Source organism: Bemisia tabaci, chromosome 9 (genome assembly GCF_918797505.1).
Source record: "Bemisia tabaci chromosome 9, PGI_BMITA_v3".
NCBI lineage: Eukaryota > Metazoa > Arthropoda > Insecta > Hemiptera > Aleyrodidae > Bemisia > Bemisia tabaci.
Genome location: NC_092801.1, coordinates 14,595,053 through 14,615,664, shown reverse-complemented (window position 1 = coordinate 14,615,664; position 20,612 = coordinate 14,595,053). Strand labels below are relative to the sequence as shown.

General features: G+C 38.7%; 1 protein-coding gene across 2 annotated transcripts in view; it reads right to left on the bottom strand.

Moving 5' to 3' along the window:
- LOC109038170 (uncharacterized) overlaps nt 1-20,612 on the bottom strand; it is a 148,084-nt gene that overhangs the window by 110,772 nt on the left and 16,700 nt on the right. Inside the window, exons 2-3 of one of the 2 annotated variants that reach the window (XM_072304492.1) lie at nt 11,453-11,567; nt 4,445-4,478 (exon numbers count right to left, since the gene is read on the bottom strand). The gene's annotated coding sequence lies outside the window, so the exon portion shown is untranslated. Of the gene's footprint in view, nt 1-4,444; nt 4,479-11,452; nt 12,658-20,612 lie in introns of those variants that run through there. The other variant, XM_072304491.1, reaches the window with a different exon arrangement.

Here is a 20,612-nt window from a genome sequence, read left to right as displayed (position 1 = left end):
AGGGACTCTAGTAGAAGGTGGAATTTTCTAAGAGGGAAGGAAAACTAGTTTAAGTAGCCACACTCTTGAATAATTTGTTTTACCCTCTTCGTTTAAGATGACACTTAAATAATTAAAACACAACAAAAAATGAGATCGATAAAAATATTATCACCGCTAAAATATGTAGTTAGATATATTTATTTGAGCATTATTATTTTTTTATAAAAAAAAAATAGTTTTAAATTTGGTTTTAATTTTTTTCAGTTTTAACTGTTTTTAAAATGTTTCAGTCTCAATTTTTTTTAAAATTTTCCTATTTTATTTTCAATTCTTTTCTAACTTTTTTACTCCTTTACTTTCAATTTTTGTATCTGCTAATTTATATTTTTTGTATAATTTCAACTTTCATTATTTTTTTTTGCATCATTAGCTTTAATTTTGAATTTTAGTGCGATCCATTTTTTTTTCAAAGAAACGTAACTTACAAAACTTCATTTACATGTTGATTGATTAAAAAAGAATAATAGAAAAATTAAGTATCGGATTCACATTCAAAGACAAAATCATAATTTGCTGGCAAAATTAGCCCAATGGGGGCCCTGAAATGGTAAAATTACGCCCCTAACACGTACACGCGCAGGTAGTGTAGTGGTTCAATCGCTAGGACGATCACCGAAGTTAAGTTACGTCGGGCGTAGTTAGTACTTAGATTGGAGACCGCATGGGAACGAGCGACATCCCCTGAAGATTGTGATACTTGCTTGGGATTGAAAACTCACAGCAGCCCTCCCTGATCGTCAAATAGTGACTTAACGTACCTGGCAGATCGGTAATTAACGAAATTTTTGCCTGTACAGTATTTCTGGGAGTTTCCACTCCGCTTACGTCTGAGACACTTAGGTCAGTGCCACTTACATCAGAGGCACTTGCCTTTGGAACAGACCTAACACTGAGGTAGCAGATCAGCGCCCGGCAGCACTGACATCAGTGCTTAGGTCTGTTCCAAAGGCAAGTGCTACTGATCTGAGCACTTGCCATTTTTACCAGGGTCGACAAGTAGGTATTTTTAAAAACAACAAATGCACGCTATTCGTTTCCTTGAGTTAAGATCGGAGAGACATCTCGAAAATTGTGTTTTGAAACAGGACCGCTGGGGAAAGGTGCTTAAGGTTTTTTTGGAAATGCTCTTGGTAATAAGGAAAAGATCGTTCAACAAAAGTAGGCAAAAAAATAGGAGACGAGTTTGCAAGTAACACAGAAGCTTCCGGGGGGGGGGGGGGGGGGTTAATTTTGTTTGATTTTTTTCTCTCTTCAAACGAGTAAAATTATTTTGATTGCAATATTAATAGCACGCAAAAGACTTTAAAATGCTAAATAAGGACGATATAAACAAAGTGGTCAAATCTGGGAATAAGAAACGGCGAAAACAAGAGGATTCATCCACAATACATGGAGCATTAGAATTTTCGGTGGTAGAAAGCGAGATTCAGTCCAGATAACAAAAGGAATATAAGTCTTTGTGCGGCTATGAAACACTTGTTCATCTGAACTGAGGAGGTTTATATGACCAAAAACATAGGGAACTCGAGTTCTTTCCGGATTGTATTTTGGCGGACTTTCCTACACCGAAAAAAAAGTGAAGTCAATTTAACATTCTGGATGTAAAAAAAAGTATGCGAGAACTCACAAAATGCTAAATTACCCGCTACGGCAGTTAGTTTTACATCTTGACGTTGCTAAAGTAACTTCTGTAGCAGTTAATTCAGCATTTTGTAGGTTCTCGCACACTTTTGTTACATCCAGAATGTTAAATAAACTTCACTTTTTTTTCAGTGTATTCATTTTTTAGATTTTTCCAATTTTGCAACTGCGTTGTGTAGTTTTTACGAAAGAGAAAACTACGGAGTAAACTCCGCAACATCACGGTCAAATACGTGATTATTCTGGCGATTTTGCGAAATCATTCATGATTACGAGTTATTCAACCCAATGTCGCGGAGAAAAACGAAATTTTTCCAACGGTTGATTAGACCCATTAAAGCTCACAGAATTTCAGCTTGAAATCGTGGAAAATACAAGATTTCCATATCGATTCGAGCGTAACATTTATACACGTCAATAACATTAGCGAGGCGAAAAGCTAAGATTCTTCTTCAACTTCATGCGATACCACATACTTACTCTGGAGTTCGAATAATTGCTCGCTTGGTTCCCGCTTGTTAAAGAGAGAAAATACGCGAATCTCATCTCAATGGAGCACTAAACAAGGTACGAATTTCAGCATTCTGATACATGTTTCTGAACCAAAATTTCACGTAAAACACGATGCGCACAACGAAAATTATCGAAATCAACTCTTTAAGAAGATATTTAATAATTCTTGGTGCGTGAATTGAAACCACCCGCTCATGAAAACTCAATGCTCTACGTGATTCACATCGCGCGCTAAACGTTATCATGAACGTCTCTGCGATATAAAAATCTTGCAATCTCAATCTTAACACTTTGGCTCAGCTATAGCAAATTACTTATGGTTTGAAAAACACATGGTGGGAAATGAACATTGCTCGATTGAGAGGCTCGCTGAAACCCCTGCAGTGCGCGATTTGGCTCACGTAGAGCTTTGAGTTTCTTGTGAGCGGGCAGTTAAAATTCCTCGTAACCAGTGTGAAATAAAAACGTCAATATCTTTGTTAGGAGTTGGCTTCAGTAATTTTCGTTGCGCGAATCGTGTTCTACGCGAAATTCTGGTGAAGAAACATGTATCAGAATGCTTAAATTCGTACCTTGTCTAGTGGTCCATTCCGCGTAAAAGAACGATCTTTCCAGTGGATTTGTTGAATCCTTAATACTTTTACGTTTTTCATCACGATATCGCGGAAAATGTGCGATTTTTACGGAAAATGAGGAACCGCGCGATGATAAGCGATATCGCAGCACACACGAGATTTTTCCGGCGGTTCGGTACTATCGTTAAAAATTACGAGTTATTTTTTTCAATAACTCGGAAAATACGCAAATTTTCCAGCGGTTGATAAAGATCACAAGTGATAACAAAATTTTCACATCAACACCGCGGAAAAATCACAGTATCGATTAAAGCAAAAAATTCATGAACGTCAGTAACATTCGAAAGGCGAGGAATCATGATTCTCCTTCAATTTCGCATGATACCACATACCAACTCTGGAGTTCAAATAGTTGCTCGCTTCCAGTCGGACTGTTAAAATGAGAGATATTTCGCGAATTTGTTAATATCAAGAGATGCACATACGCAATTTTTCATGCGAATTAGTGGAATCAATGAAAATTACGAGTAATGTACCCTTAATATCGCGGAAAATAAACCAGCTGTTGATAAATATCACAGAACAGACTGCAGTTCCCACTTCTGTACCATGGAAAAATCACAGCTTTTAAATCGATTCAAGCATACAATGCATTAACATCGGTAACTTTAGAAGGGCGAAGAACCATGATTCTCCTTCAATTCCGCGTGATACCACATACAAACTCTCGAGATCGAATAGTTGCTCGTCTCAATTTAGACTGCTGAACAGAGAGATATTAAAAATATGAGTAATTCACCGTTAATATCGCGGAAATACGCGAATTTTTCAGCGATTGATAAGGATCACAAAAGATAACACAATTTTCACATAAGTACCGCGAAAGAATCACGGCTTTTACATCGATTTAAACATGAAATTCATATACATTAGTAACTTTTATAGAAAGGCAAAAAGCCAAGATTCTCCTTCAATTTCACGTGATACCACAAACCAACTCTGGAGTTCGAATAGTTACTCGCTTCGATTCCGACTCTTAAAAATTGAGATTTTCCGCGAATTTCATAGCAATATCGAGAGAAGTACGCGTTATTTCCGTTGGATTCCTTACGTCCTTTGAAAAAGCTTTTCATCTGGGTATTGGGCGAAATTCTTTTTACCATGGCAATTTTGAAAAAAGAAAAAAGAAGAAAAAAAAGAAAGAAATTACATAATAATCAACGTGGTATCACGGAAAAAAACGCGTTAATTCTAGAGGTTTTATAAAATGATTGAAGATTACGCGTTATTTGCTTCGATATCGCGGCGTGTACGCAAATTTTACAGCGATTGATGAAGAACATTAAAAATCACAAAATTTTCGCTTCGATCGAGGAAAATATGCGAAATTAACATAGATGAGAGTATAATTTTCGTGAGCGTAGTGAATTCAGATAGAAGAAAAGCTATGAATCTCCTTCAATTTCGCGTGATACCACATACAATCGCATCTAAATCTTGACAGATGATACCTTGACCTGGCTGCAAATAAATGAATACACAGTGAAACTTAAACCTATTAGTGGAAGAATAAGTGACTCGACAGGTCTGCTTCAGATATTTTGACACACTTTACTCGAGAGACGAGGAGACATTCATGAATGCAGTAATAAGTGCAACAATGATTTACATACCTTGCGTCGGGGTTGCAGCTCACAGCACAGGTTTCTGGAAAAAATAAAAAAGTAAACTCGTTATTAAATGGAAGGATAAAAATCTAGAGGGAGGCTAGAGGAGGAATCTGTACTTTTTAAGGCAAATGGTCAATAATTCTATGATAAGAATCAAGAGGGAGGCTATAGAGAAGGAATCTGTACTTATTAAGGCAAATGGTCAATAATTCCATCTTACATTGATATGATATTCTAAGAATTTTATTGCTTTATGACCATGAAATATTCCCAATGGGCAGAAAAAAATCATTTGATCAAAATTCGTGATTGTTCACAACGTTTTTAGCACTTGGTAAACGTTGGCCTCAAAACTGATCCCTACTTCATCAAATATAGGTACTTCAAAATTAGCTGGGTTAGTTATCATCAACTCTTGCTTTTTTTCAAATTAATTTTTATTTTACAACTTGATCAACGATAGCAAAGTGGGACAATAATGGCGTCCCAATGACGATTTATTACTTTTATTCTTAGATTATTTTTCAGTTCGCTCCATGAAACTTAAAAAGTAGCTATAAATAATGAAGCCTTATGATCGCATCGTAATACAAGCGGAAATCAAAGTTGCTACTATGCGAACTCCGGAATAGGTATGTCATGTGGTATCACGCTAAAATGAAGGAAAATCTTAAGGCTCCACCGGTCACAAGTTATGAATGAGGACATTATGATCGCATCGTGATACGGCGGAAATCAAACGTGCAACAATGCGGACTCTGGAGTAGGTAGGTAATGTGGTATTACACTAAAATGAAGGGAAATCATAACGTTTCATCTTTCTGAAATTAGTGACTTCTGAGAATGGGGACATTAAAATCGCATTGTGATACAAGCAGAAATCAAGCATTCAACTATGCGTACTCCGGAGTAAGTATATGATGTGGTATCACGCTAAAATGAAGGAAAACTTTGAAGATTCACCTGTCACAAATGGATTGCATTTTGCAAAAAGGAACCAGGATCATTCCAATGTCGCTAAGATCTTCAAACTTTTCTCACCTTGCAAATATGAACAGATCATCTGAACAAATTTTATCTTAACTTCCAAAAAATTATGAATTTAAGACCTATGAATTTATGAATTAAAATTACCTTTGTAAAGACCGTTTTCATGATTCCAGTAAAATTTTTCAAAGAATGCAAGTCGCACAATCCTAGTATAATTTGTCTTATTAATGTCTTCTACAGGGTTATCCAAAAGTCACTGACCACCCCTGTAACTTTTTTCAAAATTGAGATAGAAGTTTGAAACTTTGGGAATGTTCCTCGGTCTAAAGTAGCAACTTTTTGGTCCCCCCAAAATTTTGGGAGGCGGCCCCCCTTAAGGGGGGCGAGGGCTAACTTTTTTTTTTCAAATGGCAACCCCCCCTTTGTGATACCTCATTCGAAAGATAATAAAAAAAGAAAATTTTTGGCGCAAACCGCAGGTCAAAATGTTCATTTTTGACAAAATGGCGGCCGGTCAAAGTTCAAAATGGCGGAAATTTGGCATCTCCGTTGTTTATTGACGGATTGGTGTAAAACTCGGAATCCTAGGGTTTTTCGAGATGAGAAAAACGATTCTGGCATTGGTTTTCCAGAAAAGTCAGTCCTTTTCAAAATGGCGGCGGTCAAAATGGCGGCCTCGAGCGGGAAGTGGATATTTAGGCTGCATATCGTTGGATTTGCATGTAACTTGGTATCTGGGGGTATTCCGGCACTAGAAGAACGAATCTTCCATTGGATATCTAAAATTTAGACAAATTCCAAAATGGCGGCGGAAAAATGGCGGGTAATTCAGTTTTACGGCTCTTCATACGATGGATTTGCATGAAATTCGATATCCTGGCGGTTTTTGGTTGGTTAAAAAGGAATCTTTCATTAGATTCTTGAAATATCAAATAATTTCATGCTAATCCATCGGTAAAGAGCCGTAAAACTGATTTACCGCCATTTTTCCGCCGCCATTTTAGGAATTTGTCTAAATTTTAGATATCCAATGGAAGATTCGTTCTTCTAGTGCCGGAATACCCCCAGATACCAAGTTACATGCAAATCCAACGATATGCAGCCTAAATATCCACTTCCCGCTCGAGGCCGCCATTTTGACCGCCGCCATTTTGAAAAGGACTGACTTTTCTGGAAAACCAATGCCAGAATCGTTTTTCTCATCTCGAAAAACCCTAGGATTCCGAGTTTTACACCAATCCGTCAATAAACAACGGAGATGCCAAATTTCCGCCATTTTGAACTTTGACCGGCCGCCATTTTGTCAAAAATGAACATTTTGACCTGCGGTTTGCGCCAAAAATTTTCTTTTTTTATTATCTTTCGAATGAGGTATCACAAAGGGGGGGTTGCCATTTGAAAAAAAAAAGTTAGCCCTCGCCCCCCTTAAGGGGGGCCGCCTCCCAAAATTTTGGGGGGACCAAAAAGTTGCTACTTTAGACCGAGGAACATTCCCAAAGTTTCAAACTTCTATCTCAATTTTGAAAAAAGTTACAGGGGTGGTCAGTGACTTTTGGATAACCCTGTAGAAGACATTAATAAGACAAATTATACTAGGATTGTGCGACTTGCATTCTTTGAAAAAGTTTACTGGAATCATGAAAACGGTCTTTACAAAGGTAATTTTAATTCATAAATTCATAGGTCTTAAATTCATAATTTTTGGAAGTTAAGATAAAATTTGTTCAGATGATCTGTTCATATTTGCAAGGTGAGAAAAGTTTGAAGATCTTAGCGACATTGGAATGATCCTGGTTCCTTTTTGCAAAATGCAATCCATTTGTGACAGGTGAATCTTCAAAGTTTTCCTTCATTTTAGCGTGATACCACATCATATACTTACTCCGGAGTACGCATAGTTGAATGCTTGATTTCTGCTTGTATCACAATGCGATTTTAATGTCCCCATTCTCAGAAGTCACTAATTTCAGAAAGATGAAACGTTATGATTTCCCTTCATTTTAGTTTAATACCACATTACCTACCTACTCCAGAGTCCGCATTGTTGCACGTTTGATTTCCGCCGTATCACGATGCGATCATAATGTCCTCATTCATAACTTGTGACCGGTGGAGCCTTAAGATTTTCCTTCATTTTAGCGTGATACCACATGACATACCTATTCCGGAGTTCGCATAGTAGCAACTTTGATTTCCGCTTGTATTACCATGCGATCATAAGGCTTCATTATTTATAGCTACTTTTTAAGTTTCATGGAGCGAACTGAAAAAATAATCTAAGAATAAAAGTAATAAATCGTCATTGGGACGCCATTATTGTCCCACTTTGCTGTCGTTGATCAAGTTGTCAACGAATCTTCCATTGGATATCTAAAATTTAGGACAAATTCCAAATGGCGGCGGAAAAATGGCGGTAAATCAGTTTTACGGCTCTTTAACCGATGGATTAGCATGAAATTATTTGATATTTCAAGAATCTAATGAAAGATTCCTTTTTAACCAACCAAAAACCGCCAGGATATCGAATTTCATGCAAATCCATCTATGAAGAGCCGTAAAACTAATTACCCGCCATTTTTCCGCCGCCATTTTGGAATTTGTCTAAATTTTAGATATCCAATGGAAGATTCGTTCTTCTAGTGCCGGAATACCCCCAGATACCAAGTTACATGCAAATCCAACGATATGCAGCCTAAATATCCACTTCCCGCTCGAGGCCGCCATTTTGACCGCCGCCATTTTGAAAAGGACTGACTTTTCTGGAAAAACCAATGCCAGAATCGTTTTTCTCATCTCGAAAACCCTAGGATTCCGAGTTTTACACCAATCCGTCAATAAACAACGGAGATGCCAAATTTCCGCCATTTTGAACTTTGACCGGCCGCCATTTTGTCAAAAATGAACATTTTGACCTGCGGTTTGCGCCAAAAATTTTCTTTTTTTATTATCTTTCGAATGAGGTATCACAAAGGGGGGGGTTGCCATTTGAAAAAAAAAAGTTAGCCCTCGCCCCCCTTAAGGGGGGCCCGGCCTCCCAAAATTTTGGGGGGACCAAAAAGTTGCTACTTTAGACCGAGGAACATTCCCAAAGTTTCAAACTTCTATCTCAATTTTGAAAAAAGTTACAGGGGTGGTCAGTGACTTTTGGATAACCCTGTATAATCAATATAATGTATCTAGATATTTAGTTAGCTAGCTTTAGGTCTAACCGCAACTGCTGGCACCTAATTAGTTGGAATTTAAATAAATTCTTTTAGTAGATTGCTCTAATTGTTTGTGCTCTAAATCCAAATGAGTGACGTCTTGTATGAACGAAGGCACTTTTAAATGGACCCCATTTTGCAGTAAGGAACCACTGTTCCTGGCTCATTTTGGAAAGAACACTGGATTGCATTTTGAAAAAAGGAACCACGAGCATTGCAATGTTGCTAAGATTGTGCAGCTTCTTTTGTCTTGGAAGAAAACCTTGATTATAATGAACAGTTTCTATTTTAATCGCTAAAAACTGTAAATTTAGGACGAAAATTACCACGTTTTCATATTTTTTCAGGGTTTCGATAGTTATATTGCGATGGATAAAGTTGCACAATCTCAGCAACATTGCAATGCTCTTGGTTCCTTTATGCAAAATGCAATCAATTTGTGCCACTGGTTTCCCCGTGTCGAAAGATGATTTTATGGAAGAACCAAAGATAGGAGTTCCTTATTGCAAAATATAATTCAAATTTTTAAAATTTCCATCCGAGAAAGTTAAGACCACGCTTGAAAATAATGACGTCTATGCGAATATCTTCAGAAAACTACCGAAATGCCGTGCTTTTAAGCCAGTTTTCTAGAATGAAAATCTGGAGCTCGGAGTTTCCACTGGTTTCAGTGGCGTGGCGTGAATTGCGATGTATCGACTGTTCTACCATTTAAACCTATGGTACAGAATCGATTATCAAGGTGTACCCTGTTTATCGATCATTTTTCATAGGTTTAAACGGCATAACAATCGATGCATGCAAAGCACGCCACGCCACTGACTGGTTTTGCCGAGGATAATTTTAGCGCTAATTGTTAAATTTTGATCCAGGAAAGTTAAAATGGCACAATACGTAATAAAGTAGATGCTAGTTGTAGTAAAACTAGGAAACTTAAATGTTTCCATGTAATCTTGAATTTTCACTAGTTTTCTCACGGACAGTTTCGGGCGTCTGAAATTTTGTAATTTCATCCAAGAAATATGAAAAAGGCGCAATATATCATGGAGTCGATAAGCGTGGTCGGAAGAGAACGAATAATTTGTACTCCCGATTTTCCCGGCTTAGGATCTGCAGCTCGGAATTTTCAGTAGTTTTTCTCTACCTTCTCCCTAGATTACATTCCCATTCCTTATAACTTTGAGACTTAGATTTTCCTTTCATATCGCGTGATACCACACCACATACCTACTGGGGAATCCGCATAATTGCACGCTTGATTTCCGCTCTTGTCACGATGTAAGCATAATGCCTGCATTCATAAAGTCGCTAATTTGAGACAGGCCAAACGCTATGATTTTCTTTCATTTGAGCGAGATACCGCATCATTTACCTAATCCGAAGTTCGCACAGTTGCACGCTTTATACCCGCTTACATCACGATGCGAACGTAATGCCATCATTCAAAGACGCCACTAATTTCAGACGGGTAGAGTGTCAAGATTTTCCTTCATTTTAACGTGATACCATATCACATACCTATTCCGGAGTCTGCAACTTGCAAAAACAAAATGGCATAACGCTCTCTGCGACCCCACCCCCCTCACCTACTAGGTGGATAACGAGCTTCGGGTGATGTCATGAGCCGAACAAGTTTCCCAAACTTTGATTTGTTCGCAAAAAGAAATCCTTAACACGTTGTTGGCCATCCATCTACTTCGTAGGTCAACAGTTGCATGTTTAAATCCCGAAAGTAAAAGCTTCCACCATTGCCAAGATACCAATGCCTTGTCTCTATTTGTGAGTGTACACCAAGCTTGGAGGTTCACACCGTCCGGTGGCAAGGCGTGCTTTGCGATATACCGATGGATCTGCTATTTAAACCTATGGAACAGGGTCGACAATCAGGGTGTTTGCATCGAACACCTTAAGGTGATTCGATGGAGGGCCATTTTTGTGTCAGAGTGACGTGCGATGTATCGCATCGCTTTGTTCCATAATTTCAGCTACTTGTCATTTTTTTCGAATTTTGAGATCGCACTTCTGTTGTCATGAGACTTAAGAACTTATGTACCAAATTTGACAAAGAAATTCAACGTAATAAAGGCCTGGTTTTTTTAGAGAGAAAATATCGCATTCGACACTGATATCGAAACTGCACTCGAATGCTACATTTTTCCTCTAAAAAAACCACGCCTTTAATACGTTGAATTTCTTTGTCAAATTTGGTACATGAGTTCTTAAGTCTCATGACAACAGAAGTGCGTTCTCAAAATTCGAAAAAAATGACAAGTAGCTGGAATTATGGAACAAGTCGATGCGATATATCGCAAGTCGCTCTGACACCAAAAATGGCCTCCATCGAATCACCTTAGCAATTGATTCTTTACCATAACTTCAAATGGCGACACATCGATAATTATCGATTATAATCGACCATTCAGGCCTCGCCACTGACACCGTCTCCGTCTGGCTTCCACCCGCGATCCAAGAATCGGGACATCAAGCAAATTCTGCACGCCTGCACTGCCGCGCTAAGGAAAAACGCCGTATGAATATTCGAATGTTGCCAAATTTCCTTTCGGGAAATATTTATTGTAAAAGAAAGTTATGATGATGTTTCCTTGAAATTTGCAGACTATTTAAATCAAATTACGAGGACAATTCTCTGGAAAATCAGAAGAAAAATATTAATGAATTTGCCCGAAAATTTCTGATTCATCAAAGGAAATTTGGCAACGGCTAAAGGTCCATACGACGTTTTATCTTGGCATGGCAGCGCGTGGGCTCAATGGATGAAATTTAAACACAAGAATGAAAAAAACTATGAGATACGCACCAGATAAGTGTTATCCAATTGCCCGACGCCAAGCTGAAAGCACTCACAACGCCACCACTGAAAACGCACTGCGCACTAAAAGATTAGCCACGAAAAGGTTACACTGGGACAGAGACTATGTTTTTTAAAATAAATTGTTGGGTCCGCCCCATTACAGGAAAGGAATCATACGAAAAAAAATTTCTTAGCTTACTTAAATTCTGCCCAAATGAGGTGTGTACATGTTACAACGTAATTTGTAAAGATAAAATACAAAAAAATCGAAGATGATAATGCTAATGGTGAGGGGGTACCTTGAAATAAAAAATAAAATCAAAAGCCATTTTTCCTGTGGATAGTCAAGAAACAAAAAAAGACAACAAAAGACAAAAAAAAATTAATCATAATGGCGTGTCTCCTTCCATTGTAGTAAGTCCAGTTTTGTAGAGGATGCAATATTTTTCAATAATTATTTTTGTTCAATTGATTTGGTTGCTTGAAGGCCTAAAAAAGTAATATTCGCATTGTTTTCATGCACATGATGACACAACATCATTAATGAACGTGGAACTACAATTGGACCACATTTTGAAATTTAGAACTATAAATTCTAGCCCGGTTTAAAAACAACGTATGTGCCATTAGTTTCCTTATGTACATAAGTGTTTTTTCCAGAAGAGCCAGAATTTATAGTTCCAAATTGCAAAATGCAGTCCAAATATGGTTGGAATTGCATCAATACTAATTCATCGTTTGGCTTGAGAATAGTCTGTAAGGTGTGGTGTTTTCCTTCAATGACAAATTCGAGTTCGTCATACTTGGGTCAAGTTTTTGAATATGAAAATCCCTGACTTTTCAATACCTTTTCGATGAGATTTTGACTCAATTTCTCATAAAATCGCTTTATACAAAGAAAAATAAAAAAAAAAAAAAAAAAAAAAAAAAAAAAATAATACTGGCGCGAGTTGTCGAAAGAATAAAACGAAAATTCGATGACTTCAGGGCAGAAGTTTTGGCTCATGTCCACAGAATATGTGAATGCGGAAGAAAATAATGACAGAAAATAATTTTTGACTGGAAGATGAATTCCAAGGTTCCGCAACAAAAATTCCTGACGTTTACAAGGTTGGGCACACTCTCCCGACTTCGTTCATCATAATCAGGGCTGCCGACACCTTTAATCACGTTTTGCAAATTTATTTCATTTACCCGCTACTCACAGTTCTCAATTTTTCTCGCTTGTTACTCACTTTTCTCGTTTACTCTTTCTCCTGTTTCCGATACTCACTATTCTCAATTTTTCTCGCTTGACTCTTACTCACGTTTTCTCGATTTTAATCACTTGTCTACCGTCTACTGTTCTCGATTTACTCTTTCCTCGTCGTTTCTCGATTTTAATCACTAGTATACTCACCGTCCTTGATTTTACCGACTCTTTGCTAATCATTTCTCGATTTAACTCACTGGTTACTCACAGTTTCTTGATTTTACTCACTCTTGACTCGCCGTTCATGATTTTACTCAAAAATTACTCCTACAAATCTCGCTGTTTTCGATTTTACTCATATTTACTTACTGTTCTCGGCTTACTCTTTGCTCACCGTTTCTTGATTTCACTAACTCTTTATTCACCATTTCTCCATTTTACTAACTAGATGCTCACCGTTTCTCGATTTTAATCACTAGTATCTCACCGTCCTTGATTTTACTGACTCTCTGCTAAACATTTCTTGATTTTATTTACTGGTTACTCACAGTTTCTTGAATTTACTTACTCTTGACTCGCCGTTCTCAATTTTACTCACTCTTGACTCATCGTTCTCAATTTTACTCACTCTTGACTCATCGTTCTCAATTTTACTCACTCTTGACTCACCGGTCATAATTTTACTCACTTATTACTCATAAAAATCTCGCCAAACATGAACTAATTGGGGATCATTTATCCCATTTCATTGATCGCTTCAATTCTTTTCGAGACACTACAAGAAATTTACTCACGGACAGTCAGATTACCCGCGAATTACTCATTCTACTCACGTTTTACTCACTGATGCTCAAAAATAACTCACAGTGAGAGTTACTCAAGAATCGGCAGCCCTGATGATCTTTAACAAAACGACGTATTCTAAAACTTTAAAAGAAAAAGGGAAAAAAGGGGCGAATGATTTAAGTGTTGCAATAGCAGCTTCATCTATGTTTTAACTGAATTGGATGGCAAAAAGTTGCTCCAACCTAACTCACATTTATCAGTGGCGTGGCATGAATTGCGATGTATCGATTGTTATGCCATTTAAACCTATGGAAAAGGATCGATAAACAGGGTGCTCGCAGCGACCAACTTAATAATCGATTCTTTACCATAGGTTTAAATGGCAGAATAATCGATACATCGCAATTCACGGCCTAGTTTCACTCCCTCTTTTACGATTCGTCTCTGATGGCGGATTTGCCTGGTGCCTACTTTCTGTCGGGACCCTCGTGGAAAATAACACGGGGTTCATTTTCATCGAAAATATCTCGAAAACGAGGGAGAATTTATGCGTCGGAGATTTCGGAAATCAATTCTTCAGATTTTTCTGTGGAGATTGATGACTAATACATGTCACTTTTTTCTGAAAAAAAACACCAAACAATTCGAGCTGGAATTTATTTTTTCAACTTAATATATGATAACTTTAAAAACTTAGAAATTAAAGAAAAAATACGATACTTACATGATGAATAAGATCATGAGTGAGTGAAGGCGAGAGATAAACCTCTCATGCCCTGACAGACCACTAAGCTCACACTGGAAAAAAAAACACATTGGATCTAGAGTCCAGACTCTTAAAAAAATCGACAAGAAAAAGGACTCTTGATTCAATCAGATTTAAGCTTAAATCAAGAACCAAGCCTCTTAATTTGAGCGGATTTCCTCTTGATTTAAGCTTAAATCTGATTGAATCAAGAGTCCATTTTTTTGTCAATGTTTTCAAGAGTCTGGACTCTAGATCCAATGTGTTTTTTTTCCAGTGCATGCATCCCACCTAACCATATCAGTCAATCAGTCACTCAGTCAATCAGTCACTCAGTCAATCAGTCACTCAATCAATCAGTCACTCAGTCAATCAGTCACTCAATCAATCAGTCACTCAGTCAATCAGTCACTCAAGTCAATCAGTCACTCAGTCAATCAGTCACTCAGTCACTCAGTCGCTCAGTCAATCAGTCGCTCAGTAATCAGTCACTCAGTAAGCAGTCAATCGTCACTCAGTCGGCCACGGTAAGAAAACAAGGAGGGGAAGGAGAGGAAGGAGAGGAAGGAAGGAAAGAAAGAAAGAAAGAAGAGGCTGGTAACCATGCCCAGCTGGGCATCGGGAGCCAATCCCAAGGTCACCGACCAAGGGTACAAAGGGCACCTCCACGGTGCCCGCAACCATCCACCGGGGCAGACGTGCGGCCGGGGCGGTGTCCGCAGGTCGCTCCTCTAGCGCCTCCAGACGGTGACGTCCGCCGACCGGGAAGACGACCGCGCGCCGGGCGCCCCGACGAGTGCTCGGTCGGACGACAGAGCCCCCAACTCAACTTCACTTCCAGACCAAGGCAAAAGACCTCAGCCTGAAAGTGAAGCTGATACGGAGGCACTGTCATCACGGTAGAGCAGTCGTTGAAGCGTCCAGCGGGTGTCCACCCGCTCGTCGGACGTATACGACATTCGCCGACCGGGCGGACGACCGCGCGCCGGGCGCCCCGACGAGTGCTCGGTCGGACGACAGAGCCTCCAACTCAACTTCACTTCCAGACCAAGGCAAAAGACCTCAGCCTGAAAGTGAAGCTGATACGGAGGCACTGTCGTCACGGTAGAGCAGTCGACGGAGCGTCCAGCGGGTGTCCACCCGATCGTCGGACGTCGGACCGTGGGAGGCACTATGACCGGAACTGACGGCGGTCGTCGTCGTTGTGCGTCACGGCCGTGAGATGCACGTCGCGGCTGATACGGAACTCCCGGGACCTCTTTAAGGTGATTCGTCAAGCTCAAGTGACGTGATCGAACCGGCATGCGATATATCGCATCTTTCAGGTCAAAAATCTCGGCAGATTTTGAATTTTCAGCAAAAAAAAGGACTATAGCCCCTGCGCATGAACCTAGAGAATCATTCTAAACCCAAAAATCGGCAAAATTCAGAGAAATGAAAGCAGAATAGTGTTTTGAAAAAACCTCGCATTCGATACAGAATAGCTGTATCGAATGCGAGGTTTTTTTCCAAACACTATTCTGCTTTCATTTCTCTGAATTTTTCCAATTTTTGGGTTCAGAATGATTCTTTAAGGTCATGCGCAGGGGCTATCGTCCTTTTCTTTTGCTGAAAATTCAAAATCTGCCGAGATTTTTGACCTAAAAGATGCGATATATCGCATGCCGGTTCGACCACGTTACTTGAGCTTGACGAATCACCTTGAGCTCGGGTCAAACTCACAGCGTGGAGCCCGGTTTCCACAATCAAATTAAGCCCATCAAAATGAGTCATCAAAGTGACTGTTGAGTGTTGCCGATCAAAATTAAGAAGCCGCTCTACTTTATGATCAAGACAAATCGGGAATAGAGTATCCAATAACTGTCTTTGGATACTCAGTTCTCGATTCATGATGATCAGAAAGGAGAGGGGCTTCTTAATTTTGATCGGCAACACTCAACAATCACATCGATGACTCATTTTGATGGGCTCAATTTGATCGTGGAACCCGGGCTCCACGCTGTGAGTTTGACCCGAGCACGAAAGCTGATTACACATGTTCCGAATGGGGACCGACACGGCTCCCATCCGGGACGTGTGTAATCAGCCCTCTTAAGGTGATTCGATGGACGCCATATTTTGTGTCAGAACGGCATGCGATATATCGCATCAATTGGTTCCATTTTTTCAGCTATTCGTCCTGTTTCTCCAATTTTGAGATAGCAATTCTGTTGTCAGGAGACTAAAGCACTCACTTACCAATTTTAACAAAGAAATTCATCGTAATAAAGGCGTGGTTTTTGTAGAGAGAAAACATCCCATTCGGAATGCTATATTTTCTCTCTAAAAAAACCACGCCTTTATTGCGATGAATTTCTTTGTTAAAATTGGTAAGTGAGTGCTTAAGTCTCCTGACAACAGAATTGCGATCTCAAAATTGGAGAAAAATGACGAGTAGCTGAAAAAATGGAACCAATTGATGCGATATGTCGCATGCCGTTCTGACACAAAGTACGGCGTCCATCGAATCACCTTAACCTCTGCACCCTCCCTCTAAAAGGCACTTACCCTCGAAATGTTCTTCAAGTTGAACCTCGAGTGCTTTTAACTTTTACTTTGATTCCAAATTACTCAAAAATTAACTTTTAATTATGCCTTAGCTCTTCAGTATTTAAATTGCACAGATGTAAGTAGATACGGGTACTAAGGCACCTCTTTAAAATAAGTAATAAGCTACTACTACTACTATTACTACTAATACTACATAACATGTTTATGGGCGGAGAGATAAAGTCAGTAGTGATGTCTTACGTCGCAGTGTCAAGCATGGAAATTTGCCTTAAGTCAGTCAAATGTTTATTTTCCTTCTTTTTATTCTGTTTCTGTGCGAAGAGGTGCGCATGGAAAGTGCACAATTCTGTCAGATGCATTAACTTAGGAAATCACTTAAAATCTGTTGATTAGAAAAAAAAACAAGGGAGAAAAAAACAGAAATTTTTTAAGATACGATGACTACTTGCGAAAATTGTTATTCGGTTTTTTGACATTATACATTTTCCCCAAGGATCGGGGAGTCAGCCTGATGCCCCAACCCCCAACCTGGAGGACCAGGGTTTGATTTCGGAGTTACCTCTCCTAGGCAGGTTGCTTCCACCACAGCTAAGAGTCCTGTCTACCCACCCCCTTTGAGGCAGGGGCTACCAGCTGGGGTCCGCAGGATTGCTAAACCTGTGACAGTACAGTCCCCCATACGGCCTACTTGCGAAAATTAAGTTAGAAATTTAAATAAATGCAAATGCTGATAATCTGAAAACGCTCGCTCAGACAGCTCGAGCAAAAATTTACGTTAATATTTCATCGGGAGCTTCAATTATCATTGCATCGATTTTACAAATCAATATACTAACATTTCTGAACGATTTATTCTCTAGAGTTACAGCTCATGGGGGTAGACGCATAAATACGATTCGTACAGAAAACTATGATAAAAATAAAACCGATATATTCGATAGGAGATCGGCATAATAGCTACTTGAACTTTCGAGACGACATGAGGTATCAATAGTAGCACGGAGGAGGGGAACAATATTATCTGCACAATTGGGAGGAAAATATTCATAAATTCACCAGAAAATTTGCGTTTAATGAAAAGAAATTTGGCAACGCCTGATGGTTCATACGGCGTTTTTCCTTAGCACGGCAGTATGCTTGTTTTATTCCCTCCGATAAAATATTAATTTTTGAGAAAAAGGATTAATATTATGCGCCGAGAGTGTTTGGAAACCCCCCCCCTCTCTCTCTTTCTCTCTCTCTCTCTTTACATCAGTAAGTTTGAACTATAAACCCCTTCTCATGAAAAATATCTGGCTACTCCACCGGGTATAATAAAAACTACGACACAGAACTCAAGTGGGTTTTTAAAAAAAACTCTGCAATGGAGCTACAGAAAAAAGGTAATTTTTTTATTATTTTGGTTACTGATCTGCTGCAGAAATGCGAAAAGACATAAGAGGACAAGAAAAAAAGGCAATGTAAGGGCGCGAAAGGTGAAAAATTGCTAACATGACTTCACGCACGACCAAATGACCGAAAAAAAGAGGGGGAAAAAATTTAAAAAACGACACCTCCTGATCATCAGAAAGCGCAACCACTAGCGATTTTCTTAGGCACCTAGAGAAGCAGCGCCTCCTTTGATAGAGAAAAAATTAACAAATTAAATCTATAAAAGGGCGCGAAAATACGGTAAAATGTCATGAAATAATGTTGTATACTTAACAACTGAATGGTGAAGGTCATCCTACCACCGCATATTTTTGACGAAAAATTCCCTCGGTTCCAAAATCAAATAGCAGCTCTCTTCACAAAACTACTGAGAGATGAGACTTCTCGAGAACGAAAGTTTTTCCTTTTGGACGACATTCGAAGAAAGGAAGACAAAGACTCGGAGAAAGTACAATTATTGCTTTAACTGGAAGAAAAAGTTGGGTTTTTGCATTTTAAACGAAGCTCAGGGCTCAATGACATAAAAAAGTTTTGATTTCTGGGTCCTAAGTTGTTAGGGTATAGAGATGGATGTTTCATTTTAAAAATACACACTGGAAAAAAACACATTGGATCTAGATTCCAGACTCTTGAAAACATTGACAAGAAAAAGGACTCTTGAATCAATCAGATTTAAGCTCGAATCAAAAGAAAATCCGCTCAAATTGAGAGGCTTGGTTCTTGATTTAAGCTTAAATCTCATTGAATCAAGATTATTTTTTCTTGTCGATGTTTTTAAGAGTCTGGACTCTAGATCCAATGTGTTTTTTTCCAGTGTACAGCACTCCAATGTCTACCAGGATCCAAACTCAACAAGAGAAGTTATGCAGGACGAGCCATAATAAATCCGTGCGCAATAAAAAAATACCGTTTCAAATCGGTGTAGAAGTAAATGACGTAAACAAAAAAAGATCGCGCAGGTTCAATCATTAATCGTGGATGTAACCGATAATTTGAAGGCGTTCAATTGAAGAGCTCTTGAGAACACTGCTAATTTCATACTGTACACAAAGCTTCCCGGTTTGCAAGACTCCTTCCAATTTAGAGGTAATCTTTCGGGCACTTTCTATCCTACCATTAAAAGTTCAAGTACCCTCACCGACTGTTTCGTCTCTGCCCGCACTCAGTGCGGCGATTTCGGCCAGGCAATGAGGGCAATAATCGCAATTAAAAGGGAACAGTTTTTTTTTTTTTTTTTTTTTTTTTTTTTTTTTTTTGCATACTTCACAAGATAATGAGAAACAAAAATAAGCAGTTTCCGCAAGAGCCGATTCAATGATTATGCATTAGTCAAAACTACTCGGACTTCCAACACATTTTGTTCAAAGTCTTGTATTTGTTAACGCTGACATTGCTAGTTTCGACCGCCTACGTGTCTCAGACGCCACAATCTTCAGGGAGGGTGTTTCGATGTGCCTCGTATGCGAACTTAGTTTGAAAGAAAAGTCCTATTCTGGTCTAATTTATTTGATGGTTTATGCCCTAAATCCTAATGATATTTACTTGCCTAATTACAATATCAAACGCTAAGACTGTGGCCCAAATACTGTAACAGAATGGTAGAAAAGAGCTGGGCCACACTATTCTACGGGGAAATCAAGATCAATTAGATATAAAACCTTAAACACCTACCTATCAATGTTTTTATCAGGCAGGTACTTTATTCATTAAAATTCAGAGTTAAAAAAATTCAAAATTGCTTGAATTGATTGCAAAATTGATTTCAAAATCGCATTTTGATGTTATTATTTTACTACTATTAATTGGACTAAATTTTGCAATTTGGAACTATAAATTCTAGCCCGGTTTAAAAACAACGTATAAGCCATTAGATTCCCTATGCACATAAGTGTTTTTCCATAAGAGCCAGAATTTATAGTTCCAAATTGTAAAATGCAGTGTAATTGATTATCAGAAAAGTTAAGCTGTTTCAACTAACCAAATAAAGTTGTTGGAAAATACCAAAAAAAATTGGCTTATATTGGTAGGTACTTCGGGTATTTCAAGGCATCTGCCTGAGCTGAGAACTTTCCCACCTCAAACTTGCACTGATACTAATACTCGATTGAGTTTATTTGGTGACTTGAGAGGTTTTTTTTTACCTTAATTTCCCCCTAGAATTGTACCTCACCTAATTACTCTCACTGACTGTTTCGTCTCTGCCCGCACACAGTGCGGCGATTTCGGCCCGCCAATGAGAGTAACACCTGAACTTACACATTACATCTTCTTAAACACGACAATTCGTATCGTTTTACACCAGTCATTTTTCAATAAAAAAACGCACGAGGTAGCATCACAGACACGCCGAGAGTCTCCCTATAGGGTAAATAATGCAATGGAGAAACGTGAATTATCGACTACCGACATTCTTCCATTAAAAGCTATGGCGAAGAATCGATTCTTAAGGTGTTCCTTACGAC